The 27,923-nt window shown below is 40.3% G+C and overlaps 1 protein-coding gene across 1 annotated transcript in view; it reads left to right on the top strand.

Annotated features, from left to right (window-relative positions):
- Window positions 1-27,923, top strand: part of brinp2 (bone morphogenetic protein/retinoic acid inducible neural-specific 2) — a 99,864-nt gene that overhangs the window by 60,946 nt on the left and 10,995 nt on the right. The gene's annotated exons all lie outside the window — the stretch shown is intronic.

The following is a 27,923-nucleotide window of genomic DNA, read 5'->3' as shown; positions in this document are numbered from 1 at the left end:
GTATAGACAATGGATGGATAAATGGATGGATGGATAACTCTGTTTCCCTGGTAACGCCTGAGGGTTTTACTAATACATGGAACTGTTACCTTCCCATTACGTTTATTATGCAATGGAAACATTGTTCATTACTTCAGTAAATAGGACGGATCATGCATACAAAGTGGCGAAGGGAGATATTTCTAGCCCAATCAGCTCATAGATCCCTTTGGCTCAAGTGTTAGCCGGAATGTTTTACTAGTAGGATTTAGCGTAAATAACGCTGCAGTACAAAATAAATGTTTAGCCATGCAAGTGACACGCAAGGTGCCACCAGCATGTACAGAAATTAAATTAAGAGACAATGATGTATGTAGTTCTGTATGTAATAGGGTTATATGAATCCTGCCAAAAGTATTATCGAGGCATTATCAAGGCTGAAAATAGTGAAACATTGTGTATCAGTGTAGAAAGTCAGGAGGAAAGAAAGGGAAGCTGGATCAAGTATCAGAGAGTGATGAGTGTCAGTGGTCGTAGGGTTACCACAAGGTCAGTGGAGTGCGTGCATGTCTGCTGGGCTTGAATGCAGTTTATGAATTTGAGATGGGGGGTGTGTTCAAGCTAAAACAGGATGTTATGTTGCTCTTTAAAATTATTCTGATGAGAGGGAAGAATCCTCAGCAGCTCGAAGCAAAGACTGGTTTATTTTGCGAATTACACTGCGAATATATTTAGCAAAAGCAGTAAAAGACATTTCACCAAAGAAGGGAAGTTCCTGCAGTGGACTGTGAGTTGCACCTCCCGGAGGGTGGTGATGACATAATTGGACCAGATATAGTGACATCCGGACTTCAGCAGTAATCCAAACAACAGCAAAGAAGCCTGAAGAAACCCTGGCTGTTCATTCAATCAAATAAGCTGATACAGTCTGATCGATATTGAGAAGATATACACTTTATTTATCAAGAATAAATCACATTGCTACAATCATTTCATGAGAAGAGGTAAAAAACATTTTATTCCAACTTTATGGGCAACAGTGTAGATATTCTCTCCAAAAATGCAACCTTGAAAATAAGCCTTTTCAACTTTCAATGAATATTTTCACATCAGTAAGTTGTTGTCTGAGGTGCCGATTGAGGCTTTAGCATTCATTGAACATTCAAAGCTCATTTGATGAAATGTCCTTCTTATTAGATGACATTTTTTTTGGCGGAAGATGTACCGACTGTGTCGCGGTAAATAAAAGAGAGGGCAGCTGGACAGGGGCTGTGTGCACGTGCCTGTTGAGCTGCAGTTACAGATGTAGCACGTGGGATGCTGATGATTTATAGAGTGTGCAGCTTGTACCTGTGAAGTGTTGCTCTAACGGTGTTCATAATCACTCGATATTACTGCCAAGTAGTGCAGTCATTGACGATATGTAATACCTGGATAACAACTCAGTCATATTATATAACTGAGTTGTTATATGAGCATCAAGCAGAAGTAAGCTGTGTTTTTTTTCCCCTGATGTCTCTGAGGAGGCGTTTCATGTGGCATGGAAAGAACTCTGGCAAAGCTGTTGTTCTATGGAAGTAAAGACAGAGTGGTGCTTTTATCTGCATTTTCAAGTGACAGACTGTTTCCCAATTAGGGTTGAGGGACATTGTCTTATTGGTCCATCAGCCAGCTGTTTATGCCCTTTATTGTTAATGGGATGCTTTGTCAAACGAGCTCAAAATGAGCAAAGAACTGAAGTGAATCCAAAATCTCTCTGTTACCAACATGGCATGAAACATTTAGTGTTGTGTCAAACTTTCAAAGCAAGGCCATGAGGTTTTTTTGCTACAGCGGCCACAAGTTACCCTCATGGAATAAGGGTGAATACTCAAATAGAGTCAGAAGAATAATAAAGTCACCAGACTCAGTACTGTTAACTAAAAGCAAAACCTAGCTAAAGTTAGCTAACATTAGCCACTGTAAGTGGGTTCATTTCACTGCTTATGAATCCAGAGTTTTATTTGTAAGAGAAAGATTGTGTTAATTCTTACTCATAACTTCATTGCAGAGATTTTATAGCATGTCTTGTAATTAGTGTGATGGGCAACAGGCATCATAAATGTATAAAGAAATATAGCGTGGGGGCTTTTTCTCCCTCCTATGAAATAAGGAACATAACAGCAGAGTGAATCACTTCCACAGAGCTAAGCTGTTTTTATGAAGTTGATGATTAAAGAAAAGTTCATGAGACTTCATTACTGTCATATTCATTCTCTAAAAACACAAAACTCAAGACTTCCATGTTTACTCAGTGGAACCCCTGTCTGATATCTGTTTTCAGCTTATTTTTTTTCAAACTGCTGCATTCTCAGACTTAGCAAAGTAGTATTGTGTAATAAAGTTTACAGTCAGCAGTGTGGAAGTAGTTCGTTAGCATGCCGAGCCACAGTGACGGAGGGCCCATCTGATGTACAGTCTCCCTCTCGTTAAATTGATTTCCAGCAAGCCAGGCCGCTTTATCGAAACTATTCATCACAGAGAGGACGCAGGTGTGTGATGTAATGGCGGCAATGATGCAGAACAATTCAACTGTCACTTCCTAAATTACCTGAAGCTTCATTCATTTTTTTTGTTTTTGGTACATCTCAACACATCACCAGCTCACTTCTTAATGACTTGGAAGGTATAGGCGAGATTTAATTGGAGACAGGTTTCTGGCAGCTTTTCTTAAACTTCGTGAGCATGTTGTGTTTCCCTGCGGTGTTCAGGTGATTGTGTGTGTGCTGCCATTTATACGGGAACTGCTTAGAGAGTGACATTACAGAGGTAAACAGCACTTCTGTGCATTCACTTAGCCTCATTTTGGCAGCGCCTGACTTTGCAAAGTTGCTTTTTTTTGCTGCATATTAAATCTTTATAAAGATGCACTGCCAGAGTATTGAAAAGAGAGGAGGAAGATGTGTAATTGCCAGGCTTTTCTTGTTCCGCTGACAACTCATTTTTTTGTCAGGAGCTTAAGTTTGTGCTGTTTGTCATAAAAAATCAGGCCTTTAGTACTTTTAGAGGCTTGTGTGTTTGAGTAACGAGCTAAAAATAGCGTGGAAGGCTCCTCGGTTTGTCACACACACACACACCAAGGAGAGACAGCAGACAGGCATATACTGTACACCCACAGGCATGGATCCAGGGGATCATCAAAGTTTAAGGAACACACACAATCCACTTACACATTCACAAACTTAACCAGACTCACACAAGGCGAGTTGAAAAATGAATGCAGAGAGATAATCTACATGGCAAATATTGTTTGACTTTCAGAGTTCCCCCTCCTCCTGTCTGTACTATCACTTTCCTTCTTTTGCATCTTCTCTCTTTTTCACACACACACGTAGTTTTTGACTTCTGGCGGTGCCGAGGAAGTTGGACTGAAATTCGTATTCTGGGATGGGCTGATAAATCTATTTTGGCGAGGGGGAAAAACAACTGCGAGGATTGCGTGTGTGAAAGAGATTGTTCATGTGTGTGTCAGAGTCAGAAGGAGGACAAGGAAGAGACTAAATCTTTGTATGTGTCTGCATGTCTGAGAAAAGAGGAGAATAATACCCTCAAACCTCAGCTACTCAACATTTCCTCGACTAAAGTCACAAAGCTAGCTTTAAAGCTAGCTACACACACACACACATATATTCACATACAAATAACAGGAGCTCTCTGCTCCAAGGTTCTTCTTTTCTTTCTTTTTTTGCTTTGATAGATCTCATGTATCGTTTGAGAGGCAAGATGTCCTGGGAAGGTGTAAACATTCAAAGCTGCGTCTGAAGCATCACACCTTTGGTTTAGTGAAATTGGAAAACACAGCCAGCATCAAGCCATAGGACTAGATTCCCTAATACCTGCTTCAGTGCAGTGTTTGCATACAACTGCAGTGCTACATTCCTAATACTGCACTGCAATTTATGCTTGTCCTCTGTTTCCTCAGACTTAAACTATATTTGTGAATGTCTCACCTCCTCAGCAGTGATCCAACATTCTTTCTCCATCAGTGATGAGGAGCTCCTTTAACTATGTGTGGTTTAACAGACTGAATATTAATGTTCTTAACATTACAGATTGGCTCACCATCTTATAAAAAGTCAATCTCAAGTCTCAGATGTTAGAAGAAGCTCTAGAACACACCGACATAACATAGTCGACTCTCTTTAAAGGAAGAGGATATTTTTTTCTTATTATATTAAGAAATATAATATATAATATATATTATTACCATGAAATGCCATTAGAAGACCAAAACAGACACTGCATACATCTAACTCTTAGTGTTCTGTGACGACCAAACCCATTTAATTCTATTGAGGTAAACATTTTTAGAAAAGGATCATGTATGGTTTGATTTATTTTCAGCTGCTGTGTAATAGTACAATTGGTGTTCTGGTGAGTATTTCAGGCAGCAGGACAGTGTGTGTGGGATTGAATTAACTACAGTTACCTTGTTCATCATCAAGATAAATAACTCTACCTTCAAGTATGTAAGTTATACTGTATGTGAGTCACATTGATTTAAGATAAATACAAAATGATATATTAATGGAGACATTCAGTCAGCAGTATAGAGTAGCCCATTACTCTACCAGAGAGGCGTCATGACAGATCAGCAACATTCCAGTGACCTGTACTCAGTCCTCATCCCTCAGTGTGGCCTTAGAAGTTAATTAACCAACCTGAGCGATCACAGGTAACACAACGCTCCACTGACTCACAGGCTGTAGAGCCAAATTTAAGAGCCAAGCCTTAATGGAATTCTGATAGCAGTTGGAATTACCATATCAATAGCATGTTCCACAAGACATCCAAACCATTAAGCTGGATCTTTGGGATATTACCTCAGCTGAAGTGAGGAATGTGTTCTGGGCCACCATGTTGCAGGGGGTGATGAGAGGGTGTGACTAACTAATGAGGGCAGTCATACATGAAACATAAGGCGGAGCTTATTGGTAATTAAGATTCAATTCCCTGCTCCGAGGGTGGGAAGGAGGCGCTGTTAACTTCTCCACTGAGAAAAAGACAGAGGGAGGAAAGAGCAAAAATTCCAGAGTGCTTTTTAGAAAAAACATACTTTCATCTTCTGCTGTGTTCATTTCATGTCAGTCAAAGCAAGATCCAATTTACCATTAAATGTGAAGCATTAACCATCAGAACAATGTTATCAATTGGGTATATCAAGTGCTCCTTAGATATTTCACCATCAGTCAATTATAAAAAAATAACTACCTTGGCTGACAGTGCCATTCTTCAGATTTCTGTGGTGTGAGAAAGAGTGAGTGAGTTCATTCTTTCTATGGTTCTACATTGTTAATTGTCTATTCAGCAGTATATGATTCCATTTGCTGTACAGTGAAATAGCAGTGAAATAGCATGACAACCACTACCAACCACTGTTTATGAGCTAACATTTGGGAGATACCACAGATGTAAAAATAAACTTTCAACCTTAATTTTCATCCACTTTACAATTTGGTTTTCTTTACAACCAGCGATACAGCCTCTGGGAAATTGCTAGCATTGCTGTGGACTCTAGTCTTTGGCTTTGTTAAGAAGCAGAAGAACAGCTTCAGAGCAGCTGCCTTTTGTGCAGTCCCATTCACTAGTAGAAGAATAATGAAACACTTTTGTTACTTTCATTCTCTCTCCTGTACCCTCTGCATCACAATGCTCAGTCACACAGTGTTAATTGGATGTGCTCTGCTTGTCCAGTGAAGTAACAGGTTGGTAATGTGTCCATTAGGCCAGCTAGTTAGACCAGGAAGCAAAGTACAACATTAGATACAACACCAACAAAGACACTGTTTTTTGTGATTCGCATAAAAAGTCATTAAACCCAATCTGGGTGTCGCTGTAGGAGGACACACACACACTGCAGAGCACTTTCTTTAAAAGTTTCTCTTCTCAAATACACATAAGCAGAGAAACAGGGTTTTCAAGTCAGAGCTCATCAACAACAAGAGAAGGACACAACTAATAATAGCCCTGTAATTGCACAGGCACAACATCATCTACAGGGAATCATTAAGTCCAATAATTGCTCTGCATGGTTGCATAGCAGCAAAGGAATATGAAGGCATTTTATTAGAACAGATGCATCCCCTGATGCAAACTATATTGTTTGTCAGGACTCCAGTACAGTGTTGTCAAAACAAAGTCAAATTTGGTTTGTTGTCAAAGGCTGTCAAAGGACACTACAGTACTCAGTGCAACTGGAGATCTGTCCATCCATGGCAGATGATGGAGTGGAAGAAGAATATTATGACGAGCATGGTTCCCTCTTTCGGAATGTTGGTCACAAGAAATACGACAGCATTCATTGGTTCACATACACAAACTTGTGTTTCCCTAGCAACAGCTTACAGATTTGGCCATACAGATTTCGACTGTTGTTTCTGAGTAGCAAAGGCATAACTATGTAGTGTTGTCATCAGATATTAGGCAGCAGTGGCAGGAAAAACTCCCCTTTAACAGGAAGAAACCTCGAACGGACCCAGGCTCAGAGTCGGGGGGGCTTTCTGTCGGGGTCCGTATTGGGTGGAGGTTGGACAGAGAGAGAGAGAGAGAGAAAACAAACAGCAACGTCTGACGATCTGCAGCAGTGATTCATGAAGCCACAGAACCACAGGACCAGGACCAGGACCAGGACCAGGATCCACAGGAACCAGAGAACCACAGCAGCAGGACCAGGACCAGGATCCACAGGAACCTGAGGGATGAGAAAAGCACAGAAAGGCTCCGGGGAAGATACCAAGTTAGTAGCAGACATTAAAGAGACATGAAGCATAAGGATGGAGAGGAAGAGGAGGAGAGAGGAGCCCAGTGCATCATGGGGAGTCCCCCGGCACCCGGCCCCCAGTTCTTGTGTCTAAACTGAAAGCTTAAGCATAGCAGTGGCAGATAAGAAATGTTGTCCGTCTTATAGAGATCAGAAAATACTAGTGTGGGTCATTTTGTAAGTAATTTTCGTAGGTTTGGTTTTAGGACTTTTAGGACTAGGCTTTTTTCACTTACATGTCACATGATTACCAGCATGTAAGATAAAAATAAACATTATTCAATGATTGATTTGCATTAAAATATATGTTCTTACCTCTGTTGGTATCTAGTCATAGATACTTTTGAATGATAGATTATTTTCTTCCAACCTAACACAATGAGGGTTAATGGCATTGCATCGGTTGATTTAACAACAGTAAATTATTATTTGAAGTAAGAAATCCACAGAACACACTGAACAAATTCAAATTGAACTACTTTCTAATCCCTATTCACTTCCATTCATCTGCATTGTAGTGGGGTAAGCACAATCTCAGACTATCTGCATAGCTAAATATCACTAGAGGTAAAAAAAAAAAAAAAATTGCAGTGAAATTGTATGACTGCTGCACTAAGTGGTCACCGTCTCTTCCTTATGTTCCCCTTGCTGTGACAGCCCTGTTTAACCATCATCTCCTTGTTGCAACTGGCAGCCATGTATCACGGATGAAATGTTTACATCTCACTCTGCGCCTCTCTACACATCCTCCAATGGTTTGTTCTGCATCTTATCGCTGCTCTTGTAGTTTTGCGATGCAGTACAAATTGTCTAATTGTCTTTCTTACCCCATTATGTTAATTAAAAAGCATCCCTGCAAGCTATCGGGAATCTGTTTGATATTGGTACCACCAACAAATAGTCCTGGCATGGATTCTACTCAACACTGTCAGGAGCCCGATGCTTTGAATCTCTGCCCACTTCCGCTTTTATTGCCGTCATAAAGCATGTAGTCTCAGGGTGTATATGTAGCACGTGCACTTCCTGGATTTGTCAGAACGACAAAAGGAGGGATTATTTTAGTCCCAATGACGGATTTTGCCTTGGCCCATGATTTGGCAATACTTCCTCCACCTTCTCTTTTCTTTTAGTTTTCCTCATTCATTTCACAGGAGAACTGCATTTGGCATAAGCATCCCTCTTTGCTTGATCTTTATTTCTTTCTTTTCTTTTTTTTATTTCTTTTTTCTTACGTCTTTTTGTCTTTCTTCCCCTCTGTCTGCCCATTCTTATTTCTTTTTTTTTTTTTACAGTAGGAATCCCAAAACCAAGCCTTTCTACCAGCACGCCCTTGTTATAGCTGTTGCCAACATTGTGCCTTGTAGTACTTTTTGAGTGAAAGCTAGCGTAAGCATGTTTACACTCTGGCAAAATGAGCACACTGGATTATGATCAAACCCTTAATCCAAACTCTAAAGCACAGGAACCTTTACAGTATGGCATTGTTCAAGAACCCAGTTTTTTGATTTTGTAGTTCCATCCATCCCAGAGAGATTTATTCAGACAGACAGACAAGTAGTATTATGGGTAAAAATTCTCAATCAATGATTCACACTAATCTACTGTTGCGTTTAGTCCCTAAACCTAAACACTCAGCAACACAACTTCATAGATCTTGGTCAGAGCCCAAACATAAACATATAGGCACTGTTCTAATCTGTAATGTAAAAGACGGGGAACTAAATGAATGAAGTCTACAACCATTTAGTACCACACGTTACCACATTATCAATCAAACAGGACAACATTTAGTGAGAGAATGGTGTGGAGTTTTTTTGTTTTTTTTTTACAATTCATTATACAGAATTGGAGATGCAGATTAAAGGGCGAAAAGAAATTAAAATAGGGTCACCAACTGCTGTGCTGGATTTGAGCACTAAAACAAACACAAAAATAAATGCAATCTGAACATCATGCATGAATCTCACAAGATGTGCAATCCAAATGGGAAGAAAAACGGATTTGTGAGTGTAATTCCATTAAAGAACCCTAGAGTGGAATTGTAAACACAATCTAAGGGCCTCAGAACGGGAGCATCTCCGTACATGACATCTCCCCGATGGAAAAAGAGAGATGAAAACTGCTTCAATCTTCTTCCAGGAGCTCTGTAGGAGGCTGGTTCTGTGTAACGTGTTTAAAAGCCAGAACACGCACCAAGCTATTTTGATTATATGACTCTCTCAAAATTAAAACAGTTCGCAGCGGGAATGGATATTGATGTAGTTTTATTCGTGTGATGTACTGATTTTAAGTAATAAGAGCATCTTAAAGTGCATTAAAAGAGAGATGTAATTTCTGGGTGGTTTAATGAACACAACCAGCAATACAGTATTATATAGTTTAATCTGCATAAAGATGAATCTGGAATTCAGATCAGGCCATTACTATCCTTACACACTGATGTGCGATGATAAATAGCTCTGGAACCAGTAATGGGCATCTCCACAGGGTACATGTTTTCTTTTGTTCAAGCTATGATTTTTGAGGCACAATTTGACCTCTTAACATATAATCTAATTATTTAAAAGGTAAGATATCAGCTGAATCAATACTGTGATTAGCTCTATAACTAGACTGCTATTGATTGATTGAGAGAAATATCGTCAGCTAAATATGCCAGGCAGAACAACTTTGAAATCTGATAGTTATTACGGTCACTGGTATGTCCATGTAGATATACAAGGGCCTGGGGACTACAGAAAGTGTAGTCCATGTGTAGAAAGTCTGCAGAAAGTGTTGGATAGATTAAATGTATTATGCTCTCTATAACTTCTACCAACAGGCACAAAAAAATGAGAATAAAAGATCCAAGTTATCCCGAGCCACTGAAGTCTTTACATATTTGGCCCTCGGGGGCTAAGGTTTAATATCAGCAGTGGAATGCTAAAGAGAGGACAGACACTTGGGGTCTCTGTGCAGTTGCTCTCAGACAAATGGCCAGTGGCAGCGAAATGTTGAGAGGTGGAGGCTTTTTTATTGAAACTGTCTTCCAGAATGTAGCCGGGTCTTTGTGGCAATTCAAGCAATATTCTCACTTCATAGCTTATTGTTCTTAACCATTTAAACACTGGATCGGGTCTCCTGTGTGCCCTGCCTTTGCTCAGGCTGAATTCTATTTCAAGTCGGGAGTAAAACGGAACTTTTGAGTTGTTTGCTGAAGAACTGAAGCAGTAAAGAATTAGATCACTGCTGGCTCATTGTGTTATGGATATTGCTTTGACACAAATCATTTAAGGAGGCATGTATTCTAAGGTCATTCACATATCTTTTATGACCTAGACTACAGTTTATTTAGTCGTCATCAGAGCCACTGGGCAATAAGATGAATGCTTTAAATCAATTCTGTCCCGTGGTTTTTCAAAATACAAATGAATACTGTAATGGGTCATGTAAGGCGGGGGCTATCCATAAGTCTAAGATAAGATAAGACTGTTGTAGCTAATTGTCATTGGAACCAAAATAAATAATTGTCTGTAGTTATTCTTCTGGCTCTGGTCCAAGAAGATGATGTTCCCATTCTTTATTCCTCCTCCAAAACTCTGACCGGCATAGATATTTTTCAACCAGGGAACCAGCTGTCACTGGGCACAACACCAGAGCTGTTGGAATAGCTGAAGAAGTCTCAGATGTGGGCAACAATTCAGACATTTGCAACCAGACTAGAGTTCACGGGGTGTTTGTGGCTCGAAGATGGAATCGGGGAGTAAATTCTTCACTGAAGGATTTGTGCCAGCACACCGAAGGTCAACATTTGGTGCTAATGTAGCAATTAGTATGCTCTTTGTGAAGCAAGGTGAAAAGTGTGTTGATGGCTGAGGTAGTGGTTTGATATATAGCATGTTTGACTGCCGGATGACTCATTTTGTGTCCCATCAATAGTCTGTAATTAAGTTTAACCTTGATCTTTAGCGAAACTCAAACATATTTGGGTTGCTAAACTCTAACAATAAATTAAGTAGTTAATAGTTTGTTTGACATCATCACAGTCTTTCCCTAAACTCAACCATACCATTTTTGTGGTGCAGAGATATTGTTGAGGGGAAAGAAAAAAAAAGAAAACCATTGCCAATATAAACTAATTGAGGGTTTTGCAGAATTGTCCAGCATTGATGTTTTTCTCCTTTGATATTGTTGTGTCCATATCACACAAGCTCCGGTTTGCAGTAATTCTCTGATTTGTGTAAATTGATGTGCCTGACAATCTGTGATCCAGTGAGGAAGTGGAGTGTCCATGAAGCAAATATCCAGGTTTCTAGGGTTTAATCGTTCCCATCTGAAGGCAGTTTAGGCGAATTTTCCTAATGTGGACAATAGCCATATTATCAGCGTTGAAGATGCTGAGCAGCAGCAGGAAGTTGGAACTTGGCTTTCAAGGAGTTGGATTTCATTTTTGTTTGGTTTTTGTGATTTTGCATTACATGCTTCACAAACATGTAGTGTGAGATAGGAGATGGTCATATTGTAAACGTACAGCCTATCAAGGAAAGCTCTGTTCATCGATTATTGGGAGCAAGTTCTGCAGGTTGCTTTTCACAATGTAACTCACACATCAGACATGTAGTTCACATTTCCCTCCATGCAGAGTTTTAATTAGGGTTTACAGGAATAATTATGATAAACATATCTGTAAAAACTGCCATTCTGACAACATATTCGTTGTCACCAAGCTAAAATCTGAATGATCCGTTTCCACAACGCATCAATAAAAACACACACATGCACATTTCAAACATTAATTCACCTCTAATGGATTCCATGAAGCCCCTAGCAAAGGTTGCCCTCACCCCATCATAATGTTATTCAAATACTGAGTGGTAACAGATTAAGTATTTTCTATTGCGAGGCTTGAATGACTAGAGGATCACACCAGAGATCACAAAGGAATACTGGCTGTTACTGACTTAAAGGGAAAAACCCAAATGATTTAAAAGCTTTTTTCTTTATAATTCAGAAGGTGTAACATAATTTGATTTCCAGGGTGGTTCCATGCTGACTTTTGCCTGACCTGCCAGACTCTCTCCTGCCTCTGTATCGAATAGTCTGGCACACATAACCTCTGTTACTGACAGCTCAGGCCCAACGAAGAAAAAAAACCTAACTTTCTCAGTGTGATGGGCATGATGAGGGTCAGTTTAGTGAGGACGCCAAAGCATTACCACTCTTTAGCTCGGTACCCCTGACTCCTGAGGGATGTGTCCAGTGTGGATCTGGTAAATGGTCTGTATTTGTATAGCGCCTTTCTCAACTGCTCAAAGCGATTTTACATTACATCCTCATTCACCCATTCACACATCATACAACCACCGACCTTCCGATTGAGGGAAGGAGATACAGAGCTGATATGAGACTGATAGAACTGATGCTTCTTAGATGTAGCATAACATAGAAGCATAACTCCTTCTGCAAAACCTTTGAGAAACATGAGATGAGATGAGATGTTGTTCTTGTTGACTGGCTTTAAAGGCCAGTTCTGGCTTAGTACAATAGCCCTCTCATTCTTATATTTTTGGCCCTCATTACTGTCTATACTATGCTCACAGGACTAATGGCGGGGGTCAATTGCAGCAACTTTGCCAAACTCCAAACAAAACTGCCAAACAAAAAGGCAGAAAACACAAGCCGTCAGATGATCAGACAGGTTTTAATGAAACATCCATGTTACACAAACTTAAAAAAAAAAAAAAGAGATAGAGAGAAAATGATTACCAGCTTCACATGATGTTTGCCCCATCGGACAGCGATGTTGCTGTGTTCTCACATCTCAGCAATTACACTGTTAAAACTGACAGGAATTATGACTGAATCCACAAACACAAGTTTTTAATAAATTATTCTTCAGTGCAAAATGACACTCAGATATCTTCATATAAATTGATACATAGGTAGACATAGTGTATATCTTCCATGAGATGGACGTGGACCATCTATAACGCTCTAGACATGCGTCTGAAATGTTTGTTGCCTCTAGGAATGTCCAGTGGTCCTCAACAAGATTGCCATTAAAGCTGATATTTGTGCTCTCCAGAGAATGAGGCCTAATAATGTTGATGACCCCTCGTATCTTTTGTCAAGCTTCACTGTCAGAGGCCAAAGTGTTGGTTGAAGAGAAACTTTGCCCTAACGTTCCTGGTAATGTGAAGTGTCACATGATATTTGCTTTGTGTATCAGCATGTCCCACAGAGGAGGTTTTCTGATATTTTTGGTTTCTCCCTGACCTTTTGTCTAGCACCTCCATCCAGGCCGTAGCCATTGCCATGGCATTTTCTGTGCATACCTATCCCCTCCAGAGGATGATTCCTTTCTGTTTGCTTGTTTGACACTGCCAGTCTGCATGTGCAGTTGTCTCTTTGAGTATCTAAAAGCCAGATGCTCTGCTGTTTATCTGCCACAGTTAATTAGGCCTCAGCTAATTAGGCAAGTATAAAGCTAGCATATTTGAAGAGAACATAATTGCAGTTTGTTTGTTCTTATATTTCGTACTGTTAAACACACACACCTCACGAGATCTCACATTTAAATGGCCTTGTGCATTTTTGTTTGTTAGATCACTGTAGATGTGAAGTTTAGTCAAATCAGCGTAACCTCCATCCAAAACTCAGTCAAGAGGAGAGTGCCTTTTTGTTTCCTGTGTCTCTACTTTCGCCATATGGATCACTAGTTTCATAACCTCTTTTTTTTCTCTTTAATATCCTGCAAACGGAAAGCAGCCACTGGTCACAGTTGAAGAGCTGTGATAGGAGCCAGCAGTGAGTAAAAGGAGTAACAGCATTGAAAAGGCCTTGTCATGTGGAGTGAGTGTGTTTACACAAACACCTAGAGACACTCTGAGATTACCATTTATCATATCTATAAAGTTTTATTTGTGAAGAGGATACTTTGACATGCAGACTAGAGGACTAGAGGAGGATTAAATTATATCGCACAAACTGAAGAGCTACTGCGATTTGATAAAGTTTAATCAGAGAGTTGTATTCTATGACACGTTTCAGATGACATCAATAACATTTAAGTCTGTTTGAAAAAGTACTACAACATATGTTTTAAATACTAAAGAAATGTTCTTTTTAGCTTTGTTAAAAACCTATCTAATCATAAAGTGCTCCTTTGAAACAGGTAGAACTACTCACCATTCACCTTTAATTGTGATTTGTCATTTTAGTCTTTACTATTCGAGGTTTTGATGTTTTATCCGACTTCAGAGGTCAGGGGTTCTATCTGTCTGTGGTCGCTCTCTTGCCTCACCTCTCCAGCCTGCCATAGCGGCTTTGTCAGCTCTGTGATGATAAAAAACTCTTCATCATAGCAACACAAATGAAGACAGGAGAAAGGCTGAAGAGGGAAGAGGAGGAGGACAGAAAGAGTGGGCAGTCGCTTTCTTCATCTGTGTGTCCCAAAAGACTTGACCACTGGCACCGGCAAAGCAGCACAGATGTCTGTGGAGGAGGTTTTGCCAGAAGGGAATGGAGAGGTTGGCGGATTGTAGGATTATACAGAAAGACAGAGGCGGAGATATACTATGGAGTGACAAGTTGACAGACAAAGGTAAAGTTTGTTCTTTTTGACAGAAACAAAAGAGCCTGAGGCGGAGTGAAGGGGACAGGAGCAAGAAAAGCCCAGATGACATAGAATAGCTCATCAGTGGCGCTCAATATTCTCATCTCCTTCCTTACTTATCCCACATTCAGGCCTATAAATAGCCCAAGGGCACGAGCCCCAAGCTGACAAATAGGCAGTTGGAGGCAGTTCGTCTCAGGACGTTGTTCCGGGTGAGAGGAGGTGACGCGTGGCTCTGCAAGGCATAACCTCGTAGCTATTAATCCTTCAACACATGTAGAGGAGAAAAAATGATGAAATGGAAGAGGGTAAAGGGGTTACGAGGGGAAGGAAGAGAGAGACGGGGGAAAAAAGGTGGAGAAGACGAAAAAGGGAGAGGGGGTGGGCATGAAAGCATATTAATAGAGAGGAGATCATATGGGAGGGGAGGACTGGAGATGATGTGAAGGGGAGGAAAATCAAAAAAGAGGAGGAGAGAAGAAATGAGACAGCAGAGGAAGATTTTCACTAAAGTATGACTCACCTAAAGGAAAGCGAAGAATAGAAAAAGGGGAGGAAATTGCAAGTAGAGAAATGGAGGAGAGACACAAGAAGATGGTCAAACAGGAAACAAAGAGAGCCAAATGAGGTGATTTTTTTTATTTGTCAGTATGGCAGATTTTCCCTGTTTAAGATTTTGAGGAGGAACTGCACTTTGAGATTTGTTTTAAATCAACCACTGCGCCTCTTAAAGCAGGCTGAGGGTTTTATCACAGCAGGGGATAAGAGGAAACTCTTAACTGTAGGATACACTCTCACAAACACATACACACACACACACACCCCCTCCACCTTTTTACTCTTGATCCCTAACTTCTACAGTACTCCTCCCCATGTCTTTTCCTGAAGATAGAGATAAGGAGGGGAGGAGGAGGTGCCATCCTTCCCCCTAGGGGGTGGATTGGTGTAATGAACACTCTCTTATCGCTTCGCCCGCCTCACTTCCTGGAGACCTCCACGAAGCGTAACGAAGACGGTGGCAGAGAGGTGCTAAGGGGATACATCATTTACCAGGTAACCACTGCAGATGGAGACTTAAGATGCCGCGACTTTCCTGAAATCTCTCATTTCTACACCGAAGCACGGAACGGCTCGACCAGGCAGTCAGATTTAAAACCATGATGTTTATCATGTTTACCACTTAATGAGGGATTTTGTTTCATGTTGCCTAGGTACACTGAGAGAGCAAATTAAGAATTTAGTAAGACAGATATAGTAGAGAGGCACAAACGGCAAACACAGGCAGTGAGATTCTATCATTATCTTTTGGCTACACTACCACAGTTATGTGAATAGTGATAGTTGTATTCTTTATTTTGTCTAAAACAGTAAGTGCATTGTAGTTGAAGCCTCTATATTGCTGCACTAATTCATATTTTTATATTAACAGTGAATGAATGACTATGCGTCATGTTATAGGGGTTACTCATAGTGACCACTCCACATATATCACCCAATCCTGCATTTTCTCCAGACTGTACAGAGACTTAAAGCACATTTTACCTCATTATTTTGGACTTCCTGCCCACAAACAGTTTTTCTTCCAGCAAGCAGAAGGCAACTGTTTTCCAGTGAAAAGGCTCTAATAAAGCCACCGTGCACTACCTGCCCAGCACCGAACGACAGAAAAACAAAGTTAGTGACTAACTAGCGGGCCATAGCAAAATTGTTTCTCGAGAACTGGTGGAGACAAATCCAGATCTAAAAGAAAGTGAATATGAGACTCATTAACGAGAATGTGGCAGAAACACGACTTCAAATGAATTCTAATGTCGCTTTTGTTGTCTGCTGGGTATGGAAATAGTTTGCCAACAGGTTTTCAATATCACCTTCTGCTCTCATGACTATTAATTACATACAAAGTGCCTCAGTAACAGATTAATAAATATATGATGAATGTAATAATCAATTAGATCAATATTTAAGGTATCATTGTTGTGTTTGTTATAATGATTGGCTCCAGCCCCCCCCATAAGCGGTATACACAATGGATAAATGGATGGCTCAATAGCAATGCAATCACCATTTTTAAACTCATGAATTATTAGCAACTAATCATAACCACAATTGTTCTTTAAATACCATATGCATCCTCATGTGACTTCATGCGTAGGGAGCGGTATTCTATAATGCTTGTTGTATGTGCTTTAGTTCACCTGCCAAGGGACTGGGAATGGAAATTAACTTACTTAACTTACATCTCTGTAAGGAATCAGACTTAAAGTATTGAAATTCATATTCATATTATATGTTGTCCCTGTCAAATAAACTTGTAGATAAATAAGATTAATATAACATCTTTGAAAGAAGAGCTGAGGCTGTGTAAATTGTCCAGTTCTGACATGATACGGCATAAATTGTTCAGAATTATTTTGTTTCTAAATAATGGCCAAGATGGACAGATCAAACGAATCAGATGAAACTCAAAGCTGGCTGAGTCAGGGAGTCCTATTGAAAAGCGTATGCAGCATAAAGAACGTGTTGTACCACTATTTGTTGTGGTCATGTGTTTCCATCTGCTGGCCTGACTGGCCAGGCTGAGGCTTTCCTGGTGCCAAGTGCCAACACGACTCTCTGGAGACTCAATTAGAACACAGACACACAGCCTTTTAATGTCATCACTGCATGTGTGTCAGTTTTGTGTGCATCCTTGTGTTATTGCCTCTGTGTTTGCGAGTGTGTGTGCATGTTTGTGAGTGTGTGTGTGTGGTGAGTGAGTCACAGCTGCATACAACCAGGCAGACAGGCCTCCCAGTTAATGAGCTGCTCATTAACGAGCATCTACAGCCAAAGACAGCTTTTTTTTCCCTCTTCTTTTCAGGGCCTTGTAAAGTTCATCCTCTCTGGATTGAACTTTTATGAGGTGGAGAGTTTGAGAGTCAGACAGGAGGACATACACCTATGGCCATATTTTTAAATAGATGTCCTTTACTCCAGTCTGCGCACAGTCCTTATAATATGTAGTGATCCTGTTGCCTGACCCGAGTGTAAAGAGTGAAGTAGTGATTTCTGTTTCTGTGTCAGCAGTAATTTTTTGGTCACTGATCCACAACAGACTCCAATTAGTGTTTCAGTCACTTAGTAAGCTGCTATTTCATTAATGAAGCACCTGACTCATTTAACAGTTTATATCTGTTTACATCAGCCACTTGATCAGCCAGGTCAGTTAGCAGACACAAGTCATTATGACGGGATGATCACCTTTCATTTCACACCAGATATTTATAACCCCTCATTACTCACCTCAGCACTGACATCTTATTGGTCGGAGATAATTGGGACCAAATTTGCTATTCATAAATTCACAATGGGCTCATCGGATTTTTAATTATTTCCCTCTGTGTAAAAGGTTAAGTGTGGGCAGAGGGAGAGAAAAAAATCTATTTTAGTTCTTCAGCGCAAGCGTTGCTTCTAAGTGACCAGTGCTAACACTTGCCAAATCCCTTACAGCGATCTCTATCCCTCTCCTTCTCTCAGCCAATCTCTTTAAATCTGTCCCTCCTCCTCCCGACCCTCCAGCCTTCACGGGGAACAAAGTAATTCCCCTTGCTTCGGTACAGAGAGCTCAGTGCAGTCTAAGCCTCTTGCAAACATCGCTTACCTTTACTTTGCCCAGGGCCCTAAACATCTCAGACGTCCTGCAGGAGAAGCTGAAAAACTTCTCACTGCTCCTTCTGCACAAGGAGAACAAAGATTCAAAGCTCGCTAAAAGCTTTTCATTGTGGAAAGACATTTTCACCTGTAATTGCTGACACGCTTGCCACAGGACACCATCTGTTAGGCAACCTTAAAGCTGGCACTGCAGAAAGTAAACATACCTTGATCAATAAATAGAGGCTAAATGTAGCATCTCAGCAGACTGCACATGCACATTCAGGCTATCAACACTTCAATCCTCATATTATTTACCTTCAAGGGTGAAGATGATGATTTATGCTACTGGGATGGTGTTTTTAGAGAGTGCATGTGTGCTAAGTGTGCATCTATAGAAGTCTTTTACAAAGGTAAACTGTGTGCATTAGCATGTTTTGTTGCTTCAGCATCTTTGACTTCAGGGGGTGCTGGGGATCGTAAAAGTCTTATTATCAAGCAACAGATAGAGGTCAATCAAAAAAAAAAAATACATCAAATATAAAATGAAAAATTAGAGTAAGAGGGAGATTTCACCTCTTGCGTTCAAAGCAAAAGTAATTTAAAAAGCACAGCTTGTAAGAATCACAAGGTGAATGCTCCCAAGAATTGAAAACAAAATAGCTTTCTTAAGGCTGAAAGAGGAGAAAATCATATCCTTAAACTTAATCTTCAGTGAGTCGGATCACGGAGGCAGCACTTGAGGAATCACTTACAACACAAATGAGACAAAAAGAAGTTCGACTAACTGCGGAGAGACCTTTCTATCTTTGGGAAAGAGCAGGAAACAGCGGCAATAATATTTCATTTTACATTTCTTGCAAGGTGAACCATCTTCCTAATTTCCAAAGGTTTGAGTGAGTGTAGCAGGTGTTTGGAATTGGCAGCATGTTGAGGTAACATTAACCCTTTGAGGGTCTTCAGCACTTTCTAGTGTGTTATGATTTTTATTTTTAGCATATTTTATCAGTTTTTTATGCATATTGCTTATAATTTTGCAAGATGGTGAATTTTTCAGAGTTCTCAATTTTTTTCATGTATTTTTTGTGTATTTTAGACCATAAAATGATGCGCATCATGACAAAAACATGGCAATTTAAGGGTTAATTTTTTAAAAAACTAATTAAAATTTGATATGTATGATTAGGGCTGATGCTGGTCTAAAAAACTATTTAAAAAAAAGAAAGATTTTTAACATTTTTATGGCTTGTTTTTATGCATACACATTTATGTGTGTAAGGATCTTTAACGTGATTATTTCTGAGGACCTTCAAGGGGTTAAAACCAATGATGAAAATAGGAACATGAGGGCAGCAGTTTTTGGAGGTGCCTCTTAGGTAAATATGATGCGGGAAACTTTTTTTGCCAATCAATCTGATCTGATCTGCCTGTGCTAGATGGCCAGTCATTAAAATTCATCCTTTGGGCACCACGGACTTCTGCACAAAACTGGCATACTCAACAACTATCACACAGATTCATAATCAGTGTGGACCAAAGAGGTGGACCACTCGGCTGGCTGACACAATCCCTAGGGCTATGTCGCCAGTGTGGCTAGAACACATTTATGTAGAATTAATGCAACGTCACATTGACCTTAAATTACAAGGAAGAACAATATGCATTCTGCATTTCAAAGGATTTGCTCAAATGATCTGCAGTGCATCTAACTGAACATACGGGATGTGTTAAGTACAGTTTAAACCTAATCCAAATATTAACATTAATGTAAATATTTTCTGTAATGTCCTTCCTGGCCCCTCTGCTCTCTGCTTACCCATTTGGGCTCTGTAATGTTCACACGTAAAGGAACTCGGTGTAAATGTTAAAGCGCTGGCCCATCTGCGTTTCCTTTTGCTATCCAAGACCTTGGGAGTGTTCAAGGTTAATGCCCCCCTTATTAGGCACAGCCATCAGACCCCAGAATGTCTTCAGAATGAGGTTTGCATGTTAAGGAATACCTTAAACTGGGTAGGGGTTTGCCATTATGCATCTGTCCTCCATTTATCCTTTATTAATAATGAGAAGGCTGCTGCAGGCCTTCTTACATGCTGATGAGTGGAACCAAATAGACAGTAATAAATGTTTTCTAACTTGCTTACAGCTGAAAAGAAAGAAAATAAAAGATGTAATTTACAACTACCTTTGGGTAAAGAGAGCAACAACATAACTGAAATTCATTGATGCAAAATGCATGCCGTTAGACGTTTTAATTGATGACTATGGTCGTACAGCTGATTGGATACTGCATAGTGTTGCCGAGGGCAGATTGAAGGCAAAATAACCATGAGGACCATTAACCTGAACAGGCCAACAGGAATAACAGACAACAAGTAAATAAAAAATGAATTGATCTTTCCTCACTTACCGTGTAGTAATAAAGCAGATGGTACACAAGCTCATACAGGTAAAGAAAGCACAGTACTACCCAGAGTGAAAGGGTTGATATATAGTTTTAGATTCATGACATTACTAATCCCAGTAACAGATCATAAGCCGGCTTGTTTACTTGCTGAGCAGAACTTTGATGGATGTGAAATCTTGAGAAGGCTGAGTAACAGAAAGTAACAAATAAAGGGACTGTACTTGGACAGGGTCTGTCTCGTCTTTTCAACCACTCAAAGCTGGCAATCGAACCACGAATGGGAAGTCTGGTGGTCATGACCCGCTCTCCCTCTCAGCCACAGCCCCCCATGACTAAAGGTCTTTGTGTGCTTCACACTAGCGAACTTATACATCTGACTACATCTCGTTCCGAGGGCCACGCTTGTAGGCTCCCTGGCTCCCTCATCTCTCTGCCAATTCTTCCAAGAATTACATATCTACCTGCGTGTCTCCACGTAATGTATCATATGAATCAGGGTAATGGCGCTAACCTTCAGACGGTTTCTCCCTGTAGTTATGACATGACATGACATGACATTCTTCACACACAAAAAGTGTGTGAAGAATGAAGATAGAGCCAACCTTCCCAATTATCAACACACCTGTACTGCTCATTTTCCTTTTTCAACATTGGAAACACATAGTTGCACTTGCAAAGGCTGGTTTGTTTACACTGTGAAAATCACTCTGGTAGTTTTAGCTTGTGAGAATAACAGAATTGCTCTTGGTTCGCTTTTTTTAAACAGATTTATTGTGTTTTGTAGCTAAGTTGATGTCAAACTCGCATGCATAACAGACATCTCCTTTTACAAATGCCACAATGTCTTCTACAGCAAAAGCAGTGGCATTTAAGTAGCTGAATAGATGAATGAAAACACATATGGAACACATTTGTTTTCAGCCCCCTTCCCACCTCCACCAGCATACACACAAACACACTCACAGACATTCTCACAAACCGGTGCTGCCTGACAATGATTCCCCACATCCTTCACCCAAATACCCTCCAATTTATTCCCCATGGCGACACCCTCCACTCCGCAGACAATAATACCCTGCAATGTCACATCTTCAGAAAATATCTCAATCATGGTGGATGGCAGGGGAAGTGAACCAATAATGCGCTCTCATTCTTAACAGCTGCTGGTAAAATGTCCTTGAGCAACCTCCAGCTGCTCCACTGGAGCAGCTCGCCGGCCAACAGTAGCAAACTATGGTTTTGCTGGGCAGCTCCCAGTGGCCGACCACACGAGGCTGCAGCTTCCTGGACGGCTCCCAAATGCGTGTAACCGTGCAAGTGCAAAGCAGAACATGGGTGAAAGGAGCATATGTGATCTGTCGGCCCTCTGCAGATAAATAGAGGGAAAAAAGAAAAATGAGTGAAAGGATTTTTCCCCCAGGTGTAAGCAGCTTGAAAATAGCTCGCTGGATATAAACGACTGCTGCACCCCCCCCAATTCATGTTCACCTAAATCCATTATCCATTTCTGATCTCTCAGCAGGAGTCAGCGAGGTAGTTCATCTTCAAACAGCCATGCTAAAGGCACAGCAAAATCCTAAAGTGTTCGGTTCAGCTGGGGTCAGCCAAATTTGACCCGGAAGATAATAATTTACCAGGGTAGGGAGCGAGAGCAGAGATTTTACTCATGCTGACAAGAAGTTGGTTACCGGAGTCCTGAAACTGACCGTGTTTGCTTCCACTGAAAGGTATATCAGTTTATAGGAGGAGACTATAATAAAAGTAAATTATTTTATGTTCCAACACATCTTAAAGCTGTTTTTACTTTACTGTACAAGTTTACTGTCATACAACAGTCTCTGCTCGATTTTTACAGCCAACAGGCTCCTCTTCTGGTGAGAATGGCTCAGAGTACGCTTAAAAAAAGTACATATATAAATGCACTTTTCACAGTGGAATAGCATATAATGCAAATAATAATAATAAAGTAGTAGTTTGTTACAAAGTTGAAGCAACATTCTTTGCAGTTAGTTAATCATGGGGTCTTATTAATATATGCAGGTCAGGTTTTTGAGTTTGGTACTCACACTGTGGTCAGATAGAAAACAGTACAAGGCCAGAATCATTCACAAGCTCCTCTCCTAATACCACCCATACGTACCCTTATTCAAGACTCTGAATTTCCATTTTTCCTTTTTTCATCCAAACCTGTTCCCTCTGCCCGCGGAACTGAATTAGTGAATTAGTGAATCTGTTCACATCCAGTCTGAGTGTTATTGAACCCAGAGAACAGTCACTTTTGATCTTAAAGAAGTGAGCCATGATCATTTGAATATTTTTGTAAATTAATGTTCTGTATTTTTTAGTTTCCTGATTCTAACTTTTCCAACTTACTCTTGTTTCATCTATAGTATCTTCTGATCCTGGTAAAATGATAAAGCAGAAATTTAAACTTGTCTATAATCTCATGGATTGGAATCAAGAATGATTTCCCTGGTTCATAAATTGATTTAAATTCTGAACCGATCTCAACCCTGGCATACATACGCTTACATAGTCGGAGCACAAGCAAACACACACGGATCCGCACCCTCACTGACATTGACAGTAATTATCTAAGGCAAAGACAGATTTGCATGATCAAGTTGAGATTGTGAAATAAGCCTCACAGCCAGCGTGTATATTTGATGTACTGTATATACAAGCTGTCTGGCTCTGTTTTATTTCATTCTGCTCTGCCTTGGATGCTTGTGTTCAGATTAATGCTCAGTGTGTTATAGCAGTATTAACCTAGAGTCACTTCACAGGGACCAGACACTTCTTAGTTCTGTGGAAGAAGGGGCGTGTGTGATTTACTGTGAATGGTGCTTTCGTACGACTATACGACTGTAAACCCCGGTGACTATACAGTTTGCACTAATGTGTATACGAATCAGTCATTCCTCAAAAAAGATGAGCCATAACCAGGATTCTAAACCCACAAAGACGTCATACCAGCCGATGCCGTCCTCTGTCCGGCTTTCACAAACTCTCTTTAACTATTTTTATTTCTCTCAGCCTCTCTGCCTTATATATCAAGACAGGGCTTTTATGCTTCCTCACCAACCTTGAACGAGAGGGAAAATGGTGCTTCTAGTTGAGATCGATCCTCTTTATGACTTGGTGGAGGCTGAGGGTACGACACTTTTTTCATGTTACGATCACCCACAAGAGTCCAATAAGCGCACATCCTGATAGCATTACTTCCCGATGTGCTGTGCCTGTGCACATATTGGTTTCCCAAACAGAAATGATTCCCATTTCTCACTTGAGTGATGGGTTACACCAGGGGATGTGTTTGAGATGTTGAGTGTAAATCTGTCACATATATGTGGATTTGTTTGTGTGATAGCATGTCAGACTTTACTGAGGCGCACTCTTCAGTTTCATTCAGCCGATGCTGTGCCAGTGTGAAGTAGGCTGTCTTGTGAGTTTTAGAGACACAAAGTTACAATTCCTCAGCTTGGAAAGTCAGACCTCCCCTGGAGCAATGCCTGACATGGAGGGAATTGGGCTGTCATTTGGTCTATCTGTATTCTGTTGAAGGCTGAAGCTTAGTGATTCAGGTGAATGAAAGCTGTTAGTATGTGGTGTCCTCAAGGCTCATCGGGGGTACTTTTTTTCCTTTTGATCATAGCATTTTTCAATTTTACATCATGGAAACAATTGGCAATGACAGCTGCGACAGTAAATTTCTTCCTATCCATTGCCAGTAACTGTATGCTTTGATGTTTCCTTACAAGTCATGGTTACGCTATTATTTGGAATCGCCAAACTCTTAAAAAAAATTTTTTTATAATCTTAAACATAGGTGCTTTAAAAGAGTTCAACAGTAGCATTGCATTCCGATAACACTGTTGGACTCATGATGGACACAAATTGTCAAAATTGATACAGCAGAACCAGGGATATGATCTTATTTATAGCATGCATCCTTCTTCTTTCTCAAAACCTGGCTCCTACACTACCAGCAATTTATTAAATTATGCTACGGTCAGCAAAAAAGGACTGCTACATGCAAAGCATTCATCTAAACAAAAAAACAACAACACACAAATGGTTGCAATTGTGTCACATGATAAACACTCTAAACTCTCAATGATCATTTTGTTATTTTGATGATAATGTAGACAAAAGACCCCTTTTTTAACAATAAATGGCAAAAACAAAAGTGGTTCTCTGTGCATATTGCAGCATTATGCAGCTGAATCAGATGTGTCTCTGATCAAGCACAACAAACATAAAGGGGAAGAAGACTTCTGAGGAACATTGATTGGTTTGCAGCATTTGATAGTGCAAACAGACTGTTGTTGCTGAGTCTAAATCTGTGTCGGAACGGACGAAGGCATTATGCAAAAATATGTGTGGTTAATCAGGTATATTTAGAAATAACCTAAACGATGTATTTAATGTAATCTAATGTGATTCACACCATGTTCTTTTGATCAACCAAATAAGTAAATAAGAGGATATACAATGTAATGCATGCACCAACTAAATAGCCAAGTAAGATATCTTTACCGCATGCGCTGTGGAAAGCATGGACTTCGCCAACAGCTCTATTAAGTTCCATTAATGTTCTCTACATAAACGCATTGACCATATTTTCCATTTGGAGCATGGTGTTCTAAAAATATGATACTCAAATTCAGGTCAGCACTTAATCTATGACTGAAAAAAAAAAGTCAGTCAGGTCAGTTTTTTGAAGCGATGCTGATGGAGGGGCTCCACAGTTTCTACTTTGTAGCTGTTGGGATTTAAAATGTGATGTAGATCTAAAGGATTCTTCAACGCAGCAAAACAAAGTATAAAGTGAAACAGCCAGCCTCATGAAAAGGTGCACAAATAAATCAAATAAATCAGACCAAAGTCATGCATTCTTTATTCTAATGTAATTAAACACAGCTGCAGCATGTTTTGTAAGAGTGCCAAAGCCTACCCCTTTTTATCTGCAGAGATAAATGCAAGTTTAATTACTCTGTTAATAATAAATAGTTCAGTGTACAGTTGCTTATGAATTTATGAGTTCGGCTCAAGTTAAGCACGGACAGCGCTCTTGTCCTCTTGAAGGATTTTCGACTAATTAAGGAAGATGTGTCCGGAAAAACTGCAAGTCTGTAGGGGATTATAGTTAATCTGAAAACAAAAAGCTTACTTTATCAAGGAGCAAATGTAATTAGAGGCTATCGGAATTAATCATTCACGACTGACTGGAAAGACCGGTCTTTTACTTTTTGTCCCTTTTCTACCTGATCCTTTTTGACAGGATTTTAAGATACAAACGTGTGACAATTGCCGCTCTGGGCTTTTTTATCACTTTGTGTAACATTGGCACTCACACAGCACATACTATAGGTCTCCATACAGTTTAGGGGTACTTAAAATCAGCAGTAAATGCCCTGAGGATGTTCCCATTTAATAGTCCTGATCTCTGTGGCCCGCCAAGAGGGGTTTGATAGTATAGTATCACTATCATATACATCAAACTGAAATCCTCACATATACTTTACGTATTCAGGTTCTAGCTAGCTTTTTTTCCAAAGTATTGAGCCAGCGTTCTAAGACATCAATCAATCTACTGAGCACCGATTCAAAAAGTACTTCAAGTCTAGTTTTTTAATTCAGAGGATCTATAGACGCTGTCAAATATAAAATCCTCCCTGTTAACTCTAGTTTGAGCACTGTCAACCATGTGTGATGGATGGCGCCTATAATGTGGTGGAGACACTTTGAAGGGATGAAGATAGCAGCTTACTCCAACCTTCTGTTTTCCGCTCCGTCTCTCCCGGCCACCATCACTGCACGATACTAAAAAAGACCAAGAGCATTGCTGCATTCGCCCTGAAAACATCCCAATTCCAACCTTGTTGTCTTTCGTTTTCAGCTGAATTAAAGGCACACAGGGAGAAAGGGTGATTATTGAAGTCTGTGAGAAATCATGCAGGATTTAATGAGAGGATCTTCACAAAGATAGAACTGACAGACAAGGGCACTGCAGAGAAAAGCATCTTAAAAGAAAGGAGGTGTTCCAGACACTGGTGTTCACTGTTACATGTGGCAGGCAGTTGTGAGCCCATCAAATATAATTCCAGCTGTAACAGACACACTGTGACAGTGAGCATATGCGAGGGTTAGAACTGATATGTGTAAATGCTTTTGACAGTATATTTTAATTACTCGCATCGCATAAAACTGTCAATATAGATGTGAAACTGCAACAGAACAGTGAAGTTGTGACTACAGGACTATCCCCACAAAGGAAGGTGAACCGTATTACAACCAGACTTAACACACAATCTGTTAAGTATAAATATAAATGTCTATGAGCACTTCTTAAGCCTTCACACTGACTCCATTTCCAGCGGTCTTCTCTAGATTGATTGATGGCACAAATTCAATGGACAATACTTTCTTTTTTTAGCAGGTTGCAGCTACACAGTAAGAAAACACCTTTTTTTTTCTTTTTAAATGTATTGATTTATTGATTTAATTCACTGGCCCACCACCTATAATGTCACTTAACTCCTCTTTCTGCTCCCTTCATAATTACTAGAGGGCTTCATCACTTCAGTGTAACTCAGGCCAAGTAGGCTACATCCTCCAGGTTCATGAAAGTCTGTGCAAAATACTTGATCTCATTGTGGACCAAAGTTCTAAACCAGCATTGTCCTCCCTAGACCCACACAGCTAAGCTCGGCTAAAACCAAACAGCAGAGAGCACTTTGATTTAGACTCGACTCTCCGCTACACTTCACTGTATCCGGCAGTTTGGACTCTCCAAATCTCGGCTCTGACTTTTTCATGCCCCATGTCCTTGCAGGGAGTTAAATGAATAGGCCCCAGCCAACCAGTCACTTAGCTGTCGTCTGTGCTTGATGATGTCATGAATCACAAAGTCAGCATAGAGATGGAGATTTCGGGTGCCGCGCGGTCGCCCATTATGGAAAACAACCCCCCCCAGCCTCTTTATCTGATAGATTTTGAGTGAGCCAAATTGTCCATAAATTTTGGACATGGAGTCATAAATGTCAGGAAAAGAGAGGAAAACAGACAGACAAATTTCTCCAGCGTGATGGCGGTGCTAATGATTACTGCTGAGAGGGTGTGGGAGGGAAAGAGAGAGAGAAAGAGGGAAAGAGAGCGGGAGGGAGAGAGAGAAGGAGAGGGAGATAATACTAAGGGAGTGTTGAAGGCAGACTGACAAAGTATGAGTGGAAGGATAAAGAAAAAGGGGGGAGGTATTTTGGAGGATGAGTAATAAACATGAATGTGTATATGCCACCATGGGTGAGTTAATCATTGATGGAGGGAATAGTAAAAAGGGAAGGAGAGCGTGCTGAGGTGTAGGAGGCATTGATCTCACATGCTAATGGTCAGAGTGAGGCTAACTGCAGGAACGGAGATCACTTGCGATATTCTAATGAGCTATTTGATGTATTGGTGCAGCCTTAAAAAAAAGTCTATTCTTTGGTGTAAATTATTTACTTAGTTTAAGCTGC

This window comes from Pempheris klunzingeri, chromosome 15 (genome assembly GCF_042242105.1).
Source record: "Pempheris klunzingeri isolate RE-2024b chromosome 15, fPemKlu1.hap1, whole genome shotgun sequence".
NCBI lineage: Eukaryota > Metazoa > Chordata > Actinopteri > Acropomatiformes > Pempheridae > Pempheris > Pempheris klunzingeri.
The sequence above is the reverse complement of the archived record's forward strand: the minus strand, read 5'-3'. Positions and strand labels throughout refer to the sequence as shown.